This window comes from Manduca sexta, chromosome 3, assembly GCF_014839805.1.
Source record: "Manduca sexta isolate Smith_Timp_Sample1 chromosome 3, JHU_Msex_v1.0, whole genome shotgun sequence".
NCBI lineage: Eukaryota > Metazoa > Arthropoda > Insecta > Lepidoptera > Sphingidae > Manduca > Manduca sexta.
In genome coordinates this window covers 1,359,046-1,375,903 of record NC_051117.1, presented here as the reverse complement: position 1 = coordinate 1,375,903, position 16,858 = coordinate 1,359,046, and the positions used below count along the sequence as shown (strand labels likewise).

Genomic DNA, 16,858 nt, shown 5'->3' with positions numbered 1-16,858 from the left:
CCTCGTCATCCATCACTTCCTTTCCATCCAGCCAGTCAACACTTCGCACAGCCAGCCAGCACTGTCCAGCCATTAAGGTTACCACATGCATGCTGCCAATGCAAGCCTGGTACCTTCGGCACTCCTGCACGAACTTCGGCTCCAACGTCACTGCACAACTGCGCTACAGCCGGACCATCTTCGGGCAGCATTCGCCGGTTGTCGCGGTATAGCCACGTGACGCACCGAACTCATCGCAGAGGACGCAACATCGATTCCGACTCACTGGAATCGTACTCTCAGCCTCGCTTCAAAAGAGCTGACTACCTGCGCACAGCCCTGATTCACTAGGGCCAATTGCGCACGGTTCCGACTCACTGGGACCACACCCCGACTCACTGGGGCATCTCACCCCGACTCACTGGGGCATCTCTCACCCCGACTCACTGGGGCAACTACACCCCGATTCACTGGGGACATCTACACCCCGACGCACTGGGGCAATCTGCTCTCTGGCAGCGACATGCTATACGCTTAGCATCGAAGACTCGACTGAAGACCTGAAGACTTTCGACCTCCGGTCTCCGGGGGGAAGTGATGTGGCGGTACAATCGATACATACACCGCCATCTTGTCAACATCGCCGGAACTGCAAGAGGATCGATGCAGTGACGCAACTACAGTGATATCACACAGCAATCACGATAGATGGCGACGTCGATCCTGAATCACGCTTGCACAATTTGAGCGACGCGTTGCATATATACCATCTCCGAATAGGAACCGTCGGAGGGGCCGCGGCCGGTCAGGCGCAACATCTGCCTGACTGGGAATCTTCCCCTTCCATAGAGGAACGTAATCATCTGTTCCTCTACAGCGGTGTTTACCTTTACACCGCTAAATGTACACTTTAAAGTTTCAACAATTTACCGTTTTTAATTTATTTTTTGCAACATCATTCTTTATTTGTAGTGTACGGAATCTCATGGCAAATGCCGTTCGCTCTTGATTTTTTATTTACAAATGGATTTTGGCTTTTGACAAGGCGAAATGAAATCATTTTATTCCATCGCATTTGAAATGATTTATTACGCTCGGTTTGCGATTAAGATAATAGCTTATAAGGTGGTATTCAACTTAACTAGTTTTGCATAAACGGGTTATTATTAATATAATTATTTTTAGACTCTTTGTTTACGCGTAATAATAAAAACAAGATCTCAAAAATGATTTGAGCGTGAATTTCGATTTGGTATGGTTTGGTTATTTTTATTAAATAATAAACAGGGCTATTTTGAATTTGTGTTAAAAATGAAACCACGTATTTGTTTGAGTCCGTTTGCTCACACACACCATATCGTTCGGATCAATGCACTCAAATAAAAACTATGTACTTTTTTATATTATTTTAGAATAATTAACGAAGCGTGTGTTTGTTATATATTTTCGGGTGCCTTTTTATGTTTTCTTGTGAAACTGTATTCTTGATGTGTTGTCTGCAATAAATGTTTATTATTATTATTACTTATTTGATTTCTTGAATGTAACATATTTCAATAAGTTACTCTAAACGTAGATGTAAAATATTAAAGTGTAAGTTTGGAACAAAATATATATGAAAAAGTAATTTTAATTGCTCGACTTAACCCTTAATACTACTGTAGGAGAATTCATCACAATGGCAATATCAGTTGCAGACAAAAATACACACATGCACTAAATTCCCTAAACTACGAAGAGATTAAAAGATCAAAACACTATAACCAGGATTATTGGCGAAAATATTCGTTATTGATCTGAACAATTTTGGTTATGTAATTAATTTTAAGTAAGAGATTACAGTTATATTATATTTCTCTAGATGTTAACAGAAAATAGCAAATTCGTGCTGTTTCGCTTTAGTAATTCATTCTTTATAGAGAATTTTGTAGTTATTATTATTATTAGTTTTCTTTACTTTTTGTAACCTTGAGATTTCGAGTCTGACAAATTTAATTACTGTAACTGGTTTGTAAAAGATACGCGTTACAAGTTCTAAACTTAATGCGCATCCTAACTCAGTAATAAACCATATTATGTAAGTGCTATATTGTAAATAAATAAATAAATTATAGATACTTTTGGCACAATTAGCTGTAGTAAAGCCGAGAATTAGGTTTAATTTTTGCCGCAATGTCAATATGACCCCTATTTTTTATAAAAACAAACACGCAAAAGATCACAAAGAACCTATTTACATAACATAACATACATAACATCACGCATTTTATCCCCGAAGGGGTATGCAGAGGCGCAACTAGGGCACCCACTTTTCGCCAAGTATGTTCCGTCCCATGATGTGATAGGGGGCGAGCCTATCGCCATATCGGGCACAAATTCCAGACTCCGGGCTGATACTGAGCAGAAAAACCCAAATAACGTAAAATACCTATTTACGGAACCTAATATTTTTTCTTTTTTATATACGCGCACTGCAAAGTGACCCCATCTGTTTGTAAGTGGAGTCCAATAGAATGTCGACTGGCGAGAGACACCCTGCGACAGTCGACCCAATTATGCCGGCCTGGAACCGGATATACACAGGCTGATCCCGGAACGCGACACACTTATGTTGGTCACTATGGCGGGTTTTAACACCTTGCGTACGGTGGTCGCTATCCATGCGGATATAAAATATATCCTACCACAGGCAAAGGGGTCTTTCAAGTATTACGTAACGCAATTTGGAGGGTAGTTGTTGTTAGTTACGATGCGTTACAAGCGCGAGAGGGGGGTTCCAACAACACGTTATGTAACATTGGATTTTTCATTTTAAAACAATAACAAAGGTATTTTAGCCATTCTCCGGTACTTTAAAAAAATGGAATTTTAGAGTTACATAACTTTTTGAGGGGGGGGGGGGGGTCAAAAATCTTTAAAACTTGCGTTAAGTAATATTTGAACGGCCCCAAATATATCACGTTATTCTGTAAGAAGCTATATATAAAGATAAACTAGTGTTTACTATTTTTCGGTTCAATTGATTTTAACGAGGTGAACAACATCAAGTTTTTTTTTCTAATTTGCTGGTATAAGTATAATGGCTTAAATGTCATAGGCTTAAAAATAATCAAGGTCGACAGCCGACCTAGAAATGTGGCGTGGGTTTCATGGTCTCCGGTGATAGGCTTGAGTCTTGTAAGCCGGCTTTTCTCGGTAAATTTATTTTTGTAGCATAGGCTGACAAAAAGTTATATCATACCTATCATGGGATGGAACATAGCGAAAAGTAGTTGTTCTATTTGCACCTCTGCCTACACGTTTGGGGATAAAGGAGTGATTTGCGTGTATGTGTGTTAGACCGTCAAATATACGAATCAGTTATTTTTCCAGTACTTAGAAAGAATGTATAGCCATGTCAATGGGCGCCGCTAAGATTAGTGTTAGGGAGGTGCATCTGCACGTACGCACTATACTATAATATCAATTTACAAATTCAAATCGCGCGGGTTTTTAAAAATGTTATATCATAAGGAACATCTGTGGTTGGTAGATCCCATTGTTGCAGATAAAAATTCAGTGATTTATATATTTCGTGATTTATTTCTGGGGGTGTACGTGTACCCGCTCCCCGGCGCCCATGAGCCTGTCCTAAAGGTAAATAATGTAAGTGAAGTGTAAATACTAATATGAGAATTAAGTCCTCCAAACAACAGTCACGTCCTTTGCAGAACTTGATAGTAATAATATAAATCTATATCTATACTATTATATAAAGCTGAAGAGTTTGTTTGTTTGTTTGTTTGTTTGTTTGTTTGTTTGTTTGTTTGAACGCGCTAATCTCAGGAACTACCGGTCCAAACCGAAAAATTCTTTTTACGTTGGATAGCCCTTTGTTCGTGGAGTGCTATAGGCTATATATCATCACGCTATACCCAATAGGAGCGGGGCAGTAATGGCTAATCTCAGGAACTACCGGTCCAAACTGAAAAATTCTTTTTGCGTTGGATAGCCCTTTGTTCGTGGAGTGCTATAGGCTATATATCATCACGCTATACCCAATAGGAGCGGGGCAGTAATGGCTAATCTCAGGAACTACCGGTCCAAACTGAAAAATTCTTTTTACGTTGGATAGCCCTTTGTTCGTGGAGTGCTATAGGCTATATATCATCACGCTATACCCAATAGGAGCGGGGCAGTAATGGCTAATCTCAGGAACTACCGATCCAAACTGAAAAATTCTTTTTGCGTTGGATAGCCCTTTGTTCGTGGAGTGCTATAGGCTATATATCATCACGCTATACCCAATAGGAGCGGGGCAGTAATGGCTAATCTCAGGAACTACCGATCCAAACTGAAAAATTCTTTTTACGTTGGATAGCCCTTTGTTCGTGGAGTGCTATAGGCTATATATCATCACGCTATACCCAATAGGAGCGGAGCAGTAATGGCTAATCTCAGGAACTACCGGTCCAAACTGAAAAATTCTTTTTGCATTGGATAGCCCTTTGTTCGTGGAGTACTATAGGCTATATATCATCACGCTATATTCAATAGGAGCGGAGCAGTAATGGCTAATCTCAGGAACTACCGATTAGAACTGAAAAATATTTTTGTGTTGAATAGTCCTTTGTTTGTGGAGTGCTCAAAGTTATATATCATCACGCTATGACCAATAGGAGCGGAGCAGTAATGGCTAATCTTAGGAACTACCGGTTTCAACTGAAAAATTCGTTTTGTGTTGGATAGCCCTTTATTTGTGAACCGCTATAAGCTATATATCATCACGCTATGACCAATAGGAGCGGAGCAGTAATGGCTAATCTCAGGAACTACCGGTTTGAACTGAAAAATTCTTTTTGTTTTTAGATAGCCCTTTGTTCCTGGAGTGCTATAGGTTATATATCGTCACGCTATGACCAATAGGAGCGGAGCAGTAATGAAACATGTTGCAAAAACGGGGAAAATTATGAGTTTTGAGAGCTTCCGTTGCCTGCGCTGCGTAAACGGTTAAAGTTATGCAACAATGATGTATGACGGGATTGTTTCACTTAAAAGTTCTAAATAATATAACAAAGTCCCCGCTGCATCTGTCTGTTACGTGTTAAACTCAAAAACTACCCAACGTATTAAGATGAAATTTGGTATGGAGACAGTTTGAGACCCTGGGAAGAACATAGGCTCCCGGAAACTACTATTTTTATAACGGAAAACTTTAGCTTGAAAACTTTATAACGCGGGCGGAGCCGCGAGCAAAAGCTAGTATTTAAATACACGTCTGTGACATCATTTGAATGTCATAATCATCTTTTTATTTAATTTATGAATAAATCTATTGGCTTTTTTATACCCGGCAAAATGACCCCACAGCACACGATGAGAGTGGGGTCCAATAAAATGTCAACTGACCAGAGATGATTACCTCTCGGCAATCGACACAGTTATACCGGCCTGTTGGAACCGGATATACACAGGCTGATCCCGGAACGCGACACTCACGTGGGTCACTAGGGTTTTAACACGTTGTGTACGGTGGTCGCTATCCGAGCGGATATTAAATATATCCTATCACCAGCTAAGCCAGGATGTTAAGACAATGCTCAAAATGATACTTATTTATTCACTTTACACTCAATACATGATCTATAGATGGTTTCAGGGTTCTACTAATAGATGCAATTTAATTTCGTTCTAAAGAACGATATCAGCCGAGACGCTGTTGAATTAAAATCAGTATCTATTAAAAATATGTGCATAAAATATTTTTGTGAGGGTATTTGTACATTTTGCTGTAGAAACACAGCGTTGACAGACCGCGGTTAGGGTTTCGAGTGCTTAAAGCACTCACCCGAAAGTCCGGTGTGTTTGTATAAGCCGGCTCTGTCAGTGTAACAAACGTATTGTCAGACAAAAAAAAAGAAAACAGTTGTGACAATCGGTCGTTGACAGTCGTACTGGTCGATTGGTTGGTATAATATTTGTTAAAGTGTTTCTGTAGTCGGTGATTTTTTTTTTATTTTGATGAAAGTAGCTTTAGTATCCTAACATGTAGAATGCGACTAAATCTTAATAAATTTAAAATCCGAAACTGAAGTCGGATGTCATTTTAATATTTAAACATATTTTACAATATTATTCATATTGAGGTAGGATTGATGAAACAACGCGATTGTAAATATTAAAATCTAGATGTAATCTGTCTGATGAATAATATATTTACATTATAAATATCAATAAATGTCTCATTAATATTAATAAGTTCGATTTTTATAGTTATTATGCGCAATAGAATTTTTTATAATTGCATTTGCCTTATAGTTCTTATCTTGGATAAACTTATTCTAGACTACTCTCTGATAAGTCTTATCCGCCAATACTTGAGATTAAATCGGACTACAAGCCCAGGCAAAATGATAGACAATAAAACGAATTCTGAAAGGTTTAGTTAGTATCACATTGTGATATAACATTTTTCAAACCCCATACCTTTTTTTATTAAACCATTCATCGATATAAGGCAGAATGTTTGTTGCTATCTTTGCCTATAACTCGTGTTTTAAACAAGTAAGCGCAATGTTGTCGGTTTCTGAACGATCATTGCCGAAATTGTTATTATTATTACTTGTTTATTGCTTTGAATGACGAGACGAGCTTACCGTTCGCGTGATGGTAAGCGATACGACCGCCCATGAACTGTAGAAACTCCGTGCAACACCTGAAATTACCAAATATTGTTTGGTGTTCCACTCCGCTCGCCATCCTAAGAAATGAGATGTTAAATCTTATTATGTTCAGTAGTTACACTGGCTACAATGTCCTTCAAACTGTAACATAAAAGTGACTACACACTGCAGTTTGACGGCATATATTGTATATATTACATAATACCGCCTTTTCGATCTAAAAACATCTTTTACTAAAATACCGAATCCAGAAGCTGTGGCTGTGATATAGGATCATAGTTAATTATAACACATTTATATACACATACGTGGTTAATCCCCGAAAAGATAGACAGAGGCGCAGTTAATGCGATCAAATCCGCTGTGTATATTCCCATGATGTAATAGGGGGGCGAGCCTATCGCCATATCGGGCACAGACTCCGGGCTGAAACTGAGAAGAAAACTCTATGCTACTGCTGACCCGGGAATCGAATCCGAGACCTCAGCACTGCAGTCGTATCGTAATACAACTACGCCACCAGACAGTCATTGATATGTATCTTTTAATTTTGTGTAAAGGTTATATCTTATTAGCTTAAGTTTTAAAACCTTCATGACTGTTATTAAAGTTGAAATGCCGCAGTGGGCAAATGCTATTCTATTTTAGGACTTCCGTGGCGTGGCTGTATTGGAATATTGTAGTATTGTGGTCTCGAATTCGATCCCTGGGTTGGGTTGGTTTTTCTAGACAATATCTAGAATCCATTTCATGACAGGCTTACCCCTTGTTATGTGGGTGAAGTCAAAAGATGGCTGGTGAATGACGATGTTACACTTCTGCCTACCCTTAAAAAAGGAAAAGATGTAATGTATGTGTTTATGCAATGTTAGGTTTCTAATAAAAACAGTTTAGAATACTAAATAGGTATTACGTATTCAAGTATTTGTCTGAGTATATTCCGTAACTTTCACTACTTTTGTTCCAATATGTCACAGTCTTCTAAGATCAAGGGAGCAAACGGCCTTGAGCATTGGTTGCATATATTTAGCGGAGTACCATAAGTGACGGGAAATGCAAATTGTCTTAAAAATCAATTTTGAAGATAGGTACGCAGGAGATATTATAGTGTGTGCGCAATACACAGGTGCACTCTCTGTTCCTTCACTCTCATAGTCCGTGAGACCGCAATCCGACATGAATGAAGAGATCAGGCGCAGGACCAACGGCTTTACGTGCTTTCCGAGGCACTAGTGTATCATACCGCCAACTTCCTGACTCCAAGCTGAGACTGAGTAATTTGTTCAATGAAAACAAGATCACAATATTTTTTTGCCCTACCCGGGATTCCAACCCAGGACCTCGGCGCAGTAGTCGTACTTGTAAATGCGACTAAGGCAGTCAACTTTATAATAATATGCAAACTGACTGCTTCGGTGTTGTAGTGGTATTACGGTACGGCTGCAGTGCTAAGATCTAGGGTTCGATACCCGGTCGGGCAAAGTGATATTGGGCTTTTCTACTCAGTATCAGCCCAAAGTCTAAAATTTGTGCCCGATATGGCGATACACTAGTCCCTATCACAGCATAGGGCAATATACGCACGGCGGGAGGTGGGTGTAACAGTTGCCTTCTGTCTACCCCCCCCTTCGGGGATTAAAGATTTGAATGTAGACTACTATACAACCATATCTGTCTTCTCGGATCTGACTGCCTCGGTGGCGTAGCAAGTACACGGTACAAAATACGACTGCCGCGCTGAGGTCCTGAGTTCGAATCCCGGTCGAGCCAAAATAATTGTGACTGGGTTTTTCAAACGTGAGCACGTAAAGCCGTTGGTCGAAATTCGGCTAGGAGGGATTCCTTCATTCTTCTCGGAAGCCCTGTTAATACTTCTCCGCACTCTACGTCTCCAATTGTTCTATGAAAACCATAGCTGTATCATATTTGATGATGGAGACAGCGCAATACATTATATCAAAAAGGCGAACCACGAAGGCGTTAATAAAAAAGGAACTACATACATATCCCAATTTATTTGTGTAAGAGGCAGTCGATGGTGGGCCTAGTCTACAAAAATTTGAAGTAGGCTAAAAGTCACTCAACCTTGGAGGAGGCGAGGCGCAACAAAAGCCGAATCTGTGAACACTGCTTGAGAAGTAGGTACCAGCAACCCATAGGGTTACCATAGAAAACTGTTTAATTAAAATATATTTGTTAACTAGCTTCCGCCCGCTTCTTCGCCCGGGTGGATTTCGGACTTCAAAAATGGAGGAGGTGCTCAATTTGTCGGGATGTTTTTTTAATGTATGGTAGTATGCAGGTGGTCCGATTGTCCGGTCAGGGTTTGATGATGGAATCCTGGTGAAATCGAAGGAACTTTAAACCATTAAGGTTGCACACGCGACTGAAGCTTAAAAAATGGAGTAACTTCTCCCGTTTTCCCAACATTTCCCTTCACTGCTCTGCTCCTATTAATTGTAGCGTGATGAAAAGTATACTATAACCAGCTCAGGAGTATGAAAAATTATTGTACCAAGTTTCGTTAAAATCCGTCGAGTAGTTTTTGTTTCTATAACGGTTATACAGACAGACAGACAAAAATTTTACTAATTGCATTTTTGGCATCAGTATCGATCCCTAATCACCCCCTGATAGTTATTTTGGAAATATATTTCATGTACAGAATTGACCTCTCTACAGGTTTATTATAAGTATAGAAGATGTAGATAACGCCACCTATCGATCTAATGAGGCAAACTTTACAATGGTTAGTTGACAGTTTGAACCAATGTTAAACCACACTAGCTGATACTTCAGAATACTAATGGCATCGTTCGCAATTTACGAGAATGGAAAATTAACATATTTTACACCCATAAATCGAGAAGGAAAAAAATATATTTTATGCACATTTTAAGTAAAGTTATTTAAATAAATATCAGTTTATAAGACCGTTGCTTATCTCTGTAGAAGCAAAGTGGCACTGTTATTTACGAGGTCTTGATAAAAAGGCAATTAAAACTTAAAAAACATTGTATTTCCTAGCCTTACGTCAATGATATTTAGGAATAAAATATAAATACAGCAAAAATATCGCAGTGTTAAATACCTGTAACATCACAATGGAAACACATACATCATTAATTTAGATATTGATTCATAATTTTCTTTATAAATTAAGCTTAATTTAATCTATTTAGCATGCATTGGATCCCTCATAACATTTTGATTTTATACTTTATTTATTGTCTTTATAAAAGGCGGCATTGTAAAAATTATCACATTTAAAGTTATTATCACAAAACGACCGGTGTGCTACACCGTCTATCTGTATTATACGCCTTCCACGAAGCCAGTGACTGCACTGACTTCAACTCCTCAACCGTCAGCGGTCTTCCTCTAAACTCGTCTTCAATATCCTGAAGAGTCCTGTCCTTGGTCTCTGGAAGGTAGCACCACGCTACAAACAAACAGTAAGCTACTACAGCAGCATTGATGCAGCATGTTCCGTGAACACCTAAAACGTTGAACAAATGAGGTAGCGTCTTTACAGTTATAAACATGTTAGCTGAATAAAACAGCACGCTTATACCGCCAGCTAAACTTCTGTATTCTAATGGAAATATCTCTCCAGCTATTATGAAACATAATGATAATGTGCCAGAAGCTACCGCGAACATTAAAGTGTGAATTAACAGGATGCCTATCATTGGATGATCGATGGTTAGTAGGCTGTTTTCTTTGGAATAAGTGTATACAGCTATACCTAATAAGGCGAATAAGTTAATACCAACTGTAGTGAACAGCATTACTCGTCTTTTTACCTTCTTGATGATGTATATTGCAAAGATATTAGCTATGATGCGATGGGCATCCAACGTGATCACCAACAATGGTATATTACAATCGGGACCAACAATTCTTTGGAATAAATCTATAGCATACGTTACAACTATGTTCACGCCACTCCACTGGGCGATGGTATAAATATGGATCATAATAAAAATAGGTTTGAAGAACTCCTTCTTTGTATCGTCGTTTTGAAGTAGACGATATTGCTTCTCAACTTCTTGATGAAGGTTTCTGAAATATCGGCCTCTGCTTTCGACTCTCTGATGATGATACTGGCTTCTATCATCCTTTTAGTTCTTCCTCTTCATGGTTACCTCTTAACCATCTAAAGACTCGTCTGCATTCGTCATATCTGCCTTGATCTGCTAACCAGCTAGGAGATTCTGGCGAGCATATAACAATGAATAAGTCGAGAAGAGCAATGAGCCCACACACTAGTGCAGAAATCTGCCATCTGATGTAGGAACCCATAGTGTGGACGACAAGAACCGATACTGCTATAGAAATTGATATTGTCATTAAGAAAGCGCCTCTATTCTTCGGACTGCAGTATTCTCCGATCAGCACGGAGCCGAGGTACGTCGCCATGCCCATGCAGAGACCTTGGAAGATCCTGGCTATCATCAGTGTTAGGACGTCTTGCGCAAAAATTATGCAGACCCAGCCGATGATCAGAGGAATGATGCTGATGAGGTTTGCCATTTTTCTGCCGTATCTTGACATGATGGAGGGCACCAAGAAGTTTCCAACGACGAGAGAGAAGCCAGGGATGGCAGCTGGAATGAGAAAGGAAGTAAATTAGTTCCACCTTAATTTTTTTAAGTGTCGAATTTGCTATTTAGTAAATCTGTTAAAAAATAGTCTATTTCTGTCGCCAAGCAGTAGTTCACAAGCACTGCTTTTACTATTGAGCTTAGAATAATTCAATTGAATACAGACAAACTCATTAACCTTTATAACATTGATGTATACGTAAATTCAGCGTCACAATAGCGACCAATCACGCCTCCTCTCATACGTTATCAGAGTTCACACCTTGAACCCCGTCGTGATGATAAATTACTATGACAATGATACACTAGCTAGTTCATTCGATAAAGAACCATAAAATGTATTCGCAATTAAAAATATAGTTGAATAGTTAAAAAACATTTAAATAACATTTGCAGGATCAGCAGGAACTGCGTTTGCTTAACATAGATCCAATTTTGATGACAAAATAGGACAGTAATAACTAAGTATATTAGATATCGCATTCAATGCACCAGTCAGCAGGTAAGAAAGTGGTAGTTCGCTGTTGTAGAATATATTTTATATCTCCCCAGATAGTCATCACCGTACACAAGGTCTTAAGACCCGCCATAGTGGCCCACGTAAGTGTGTTGCGATCCGAGATTATCCTGTGTATATCTGGTTCCAACAGGCCGGCATAGTTGTGTCAACTCTCGAGGGTTAATCGTCTCTCAGTCGACATTCTATTAACCTCACCACTTATATCAGGTCGTTTAAAAAAATTAAATGTTCTCTAAAAACATCAACTTAGAAAAATAAAGTATGATTTAATTTACGTATATTTCATAAACAGAATGTTTCGTAAACCAAGTGAAGTCATGACTCATTCAACAATTTCGAAGGCTCAATGAATCAGTGCACAATCCATGTTTTGTATTTACCTTTACTGAACGTTTGTTAATAAAACGAGTATTGCATACCACCTGACACAAGTTCATTGTTAGTTATTTACTTTCACTTTAGTTTTTGACTGTAGGCAGTTTAAGATTTTACATAACTCAATGACGCAAGGAGTAGTTTGTTCGCTTGATAAAAAATATGGTAAGTAGCCCAACCAAAAGCAGTTACGTCACCACAAACTTAAAATGTAAAGAATAGCACTGAACTGTAGATCATCTAAATCAGGGGTGGCCAACTTGGTAAGACCTAAGATCTACTTTTCACTGATGATACTCTGCGATCTACCAAGCTACATACATCTTGGAATCTTATGAAACAACATAGTTCAGTACACAATTTATTATTATTTTGATTAAAAAATGTTACAAGACGATGCGTGCAGCAGTTAGTGATTAGGTATATTGCGCGGTCTGTTCTACGTGTATTTATATTTTTGCCTAGCCACGATCGACTGGACTTGTTGTCGTGATCGACCAGTCAATCGCGATCGACCGGTTGGCCACCCCTGATCTAAATGATCTAGATGCAGCGTACGACCAAGGTTATGATTCAATGGTGAAGGGTCTATATAATGCCATTCGTGTCGGGCTTCCCTTTATGTAGTATCTATGTAAAATCCAATTATCATTAGAACGATTTGCAGATCGCATTTATGCATATTAGTACCTATAAGCGGCGATAGCCTAGTTGGGTATGGACCAGACTGCCGAGACGAAAGTCCGCAGGTTCAAATCCAAGAGCAACACACCTCTGACTTTTCTAAAAAAATCATGGGTGTATTCTTTCGTGAAATTATAGTTCGCTTTAACGGTGAAGGAAAACATCGTGAGGAAACCTGCACATCTGAGAAGTTCTCTATAGGAATTTTGAAGGTGTGAGAAGTCTACCAATCCGCACTAGGCCAGCGTGGTGGGCTAAGGCCTAATCCCTGTCAGTCAGTAGAGGAGGCCCGTGCTCAGCAGTGGGCAAGTATATAATACAGGGCTGATATTATTATTATTATATGTTGTGCGGGTTCCCTTAAGGAAAATTTCACCTTCCACCACTGGTTCCTTCACTCTCATAGTCCGGTGAGACGCCAATCCGACATGACGGGAGAGAGATCAGGCGCAAAACCAATGTCTTTACGTGCTTAATTAGAAATCTGTGTATTTTTTTTAATTTCAACGCACAACGGATACGCGGGATAGGAATTGTGTCTCAAATACTTTAAAGGCATACCCAACCAACAGTTGAGAACAGTTTAGCTAATTTAGTAAATTTAGAAATTGTTGGAAAACCTATTACTTTCATAATGTATATTATTATTATGAAAATCAAATTTGAATATTTCGTTGTCAAAATTTTTTGGTGCATCAAGGTTACAGCGTCTATACGGCAACTTATCATCATGAGATCAAATATGCCGGCTTTCAGTTAATATTTCTAAATTAAAACCCATGGCCTCTTTGTAATATTTACATTAAAATAATTTCAGCTATTTAAAAACGAAAAATAACAAAGCATTTTCTTGAGCGTGAAGCGGAAACTTCATACATTTAATCATCTTCTATTTTCTACAAAAGGAACTATTGTTATTTTAATTCTTTTAATTTAACTTTTTTTTTAGATAAATGTTGTTTCACAGCTATAATTAGTGAGGAGACTCATCCATAACCTCATAATTTTAATTAAGCCTGATTGATCTATTAACTGTTAGTGTGCCATTAGATAAATATATTCTGTTATATAAAACAGGGGCCTTGTTTTATATATTAATTTCTATTGTCTTAAACTCGACGCGTTGCGTTATGTTTTTGTTACCCACTGTCAAAATAACGTGTGGAATAGAGAATAAGGCGCCTGAAGAGTTTGTCCGGAACTACTGGTTCGAATTGAAATATTCTTTTAGCATTGATAGCCCAATTATTAAGGAAGGCTATATAACATCATGCCATGACCAATAAGAGCAGGGTATCAATGAAAAATGTTACATAAACGAGGAAAATGTATTCCTTTTGAGAGTTTTAATGGCGTGCGCTGCAATTACCTACAGTTTAAAAAAGATTAAGTGCAACGGTTTTGATTTAACAACCAAATTCGAAAAACTATTTGTTTTGCGCACTACTTCGCTTACGTTAAAAGCTTTCTAAGAAAGATGCGTATTTAAAACAAATGAGATTTGAATTTAAGCCCTCAGTATATTTTGGATCTATAAGATTTATATTAAAATGACTAATTAACAAAAAGTTGTACCAATCCAAGATCCTGAGGAATCATCGATGGGTATAGAAGAGTCGGAGGCTTTCAACTGCTCCAGGAGTCCTGTCGTAAACCCCATCACCAGGCCTGCTGCAGCCATGTTCAGTGACATCCAGAAGTCACGAAGCACTGGAATTTACGAGGATCATCATTAGATAATGTGCCATGAATAAAATTTTACGATGAGACGCTCTAGGATGAAAGGCGAATAGCACGCGTGCCGGTGTAACGGAGGATCAATATGTTAAGACATGTTGATAGAACAATATCTAAGAGTCTATAAGACTCTTTGTTTGACTGCACTCATTACAATACGTTGTACAAACACTACACCAGTGGTGGTTGTACGTAATAAAATAATACGCGTGTAATATAAAAAAACATAGTTAGGTCTTAAAAATAGTCACTCTGATAGGTAAGAGCGGTCCTGGATAGCCTGATACAGGCCTTTTTTTAAATATTAATAATGGCACGTTAACCACTAATGGATCGCCATTCTTGCCCTAGGATATGTTATTCTCATACTTAAAGTTAGCATTAATGGCTTCGGTAGGCTATGGGCCCGAGGAATAATAACTCATCTTATTGTTAACATTACAATTCTTTAACAGTAAAGTCTAAAGCCGATTGCTCCTTGAGCTCTAAACACTCTATAAAAAATATTCAAAACTACATGGCTATGACTGCAATTTCGAAAAGGATTTGTAAGTGAATTTAACTCAAATAACCGTTAACAATTTGTCTGCAACCATCATTGTCTGCACGCTCTTTTAATAGCTAGACTGACCGTTTCTTTTACAGTTCAAAATATAAGTTGCTTTTGAGATCTAAAATTTAGACCTAATTATCTAATGGAAACTTTATTACAATGCTAAGGTAAACCTCTTCCCCCTATTCTAATCATACTCAAATGAAGATTCAGTACAACATAGATTTACAAGCATGTAGGAAATATTGGATATAGTTTCTACGACTGGTCGCTTGGTTAATGTAATCTTCCCGATGGTACGTTACTTGTATCTGACTATATAGGTAATATACATAAGGTGTAAAACCCGCCATAGTGGCCTACGTAAGTGTATCGTTCTGGGATCAGCCTGTGTATATCCGGTTCCAACAGGCGGGTATAATTGTGTTGACTGTCGATAACCATCTCTTGTCAGTCAATATTCTATTGGACCCCACTCCACTTACAATCAGGTGCAGCTGGGTCAATTTACCTTGCACGTGTTTATTAAACTCCAGACTGTTGGGAATAATCATCTCTCGTCAGTCGATATTTAAAACTCACGCAGTATTACCCGACCGGGGAATTGAATTGCAAACTCCTGATCTGTATCGCGCTTACATTGCCACGGACCAAGGAGTCGCAGAAAGATCAGCATTGTGTTGTATAAAAACTGGCGGGTTTACGTTATAGGGTGGTAGTTATGAAGTCCGATACAAGTTTTAAATCCTCTATATTTTTGTTTGCCGTATTTGCGTTGTTTGTCTGGGTATTTGCCTGAACTCCGAGTGTCATCTCACGCTCCACTGCGTTTATTTTAATACAATATCTATTTCAAGCATCTGTTCTGTGTTTGATACTTCATTCATTATGTTTTGTTTAGAATAATAAACATGTTCTGTTTGTTTCCAACCAGAGTTCAAAGTTTTGAAATTGTATGTTGTTAAATCGTGAGTATTACATTATACTTGATACTCTTACTTCTCTGTCTCCGTCTCTTTTCTTGTCTTTTTCTTATTAGGCAAGCAGTTTACCCGTCTCGTTATTATATTGTATAAAAGCCTTAGATACAGAATTATATTCTTAATTGGTGCTTAACAATTCAACAAATGTATCCAAACATTACAAAACTGTACATTCACTTTTATGAACGTCAGATTTATTTTAATTGACCGACTTACGATGTTTCATGATTTTGTAATAGGTTTTTTGCAACAAAACTAACAGTGTTTTTAGAATGTATCAGTAGTCGATCTGACTCTACATCATTAAATTATCCTTATTCCTTCCCAGTAAGTCCGCGCACCAGAAATTTTCATTGATGGAAACAGTACGTCCGTGTTTAAGTTTTCATTGATGGAAACTAACCAACGATGAAGTGGCGATAGCCTAGTTGGGAGTGAAACGGACTGCCGAGATGAATGTCCGCAGGTTCGAATCCCAAGGGCCTCTGACTTTACTAAAAAAAATGTGTGTATTCTTTGTGAGTTATCGCTTGCTTTGACGCTGAAGGAAAACATCGTGAGGAAATCGGCATACCCTGAGGAGTTCTCCATAAAATTTTCGAAGGTATGTGACGTCTACCAATCCGCACTATGCTAGCGTGGTGGAAAGAGGCCTAAACCCTCTCAGTAATAGACGAGGCCCGTGCCCAGCAGTGGGACAGTACATGTTGATATTATTATTTATTATTATATAGCCCCATGAAAACCTCTTCTGAGAA

The 16,858-nt window shown here is 38.5% G+C and overlaps 1 pseudogene; it reads right to left on the bottom strand.

Annotated features, from left to right (window-relative positions):
• Positions 1–9,638: 9,638 nt before the first annotated feature.
• LOC119189299 lies at positions 9,639–15,671 on the bottom strand (annotated as a pseudogene).
• Between the last annotated feature and the right edge of the window lie 1,187 nt (positions 15,672–16,858).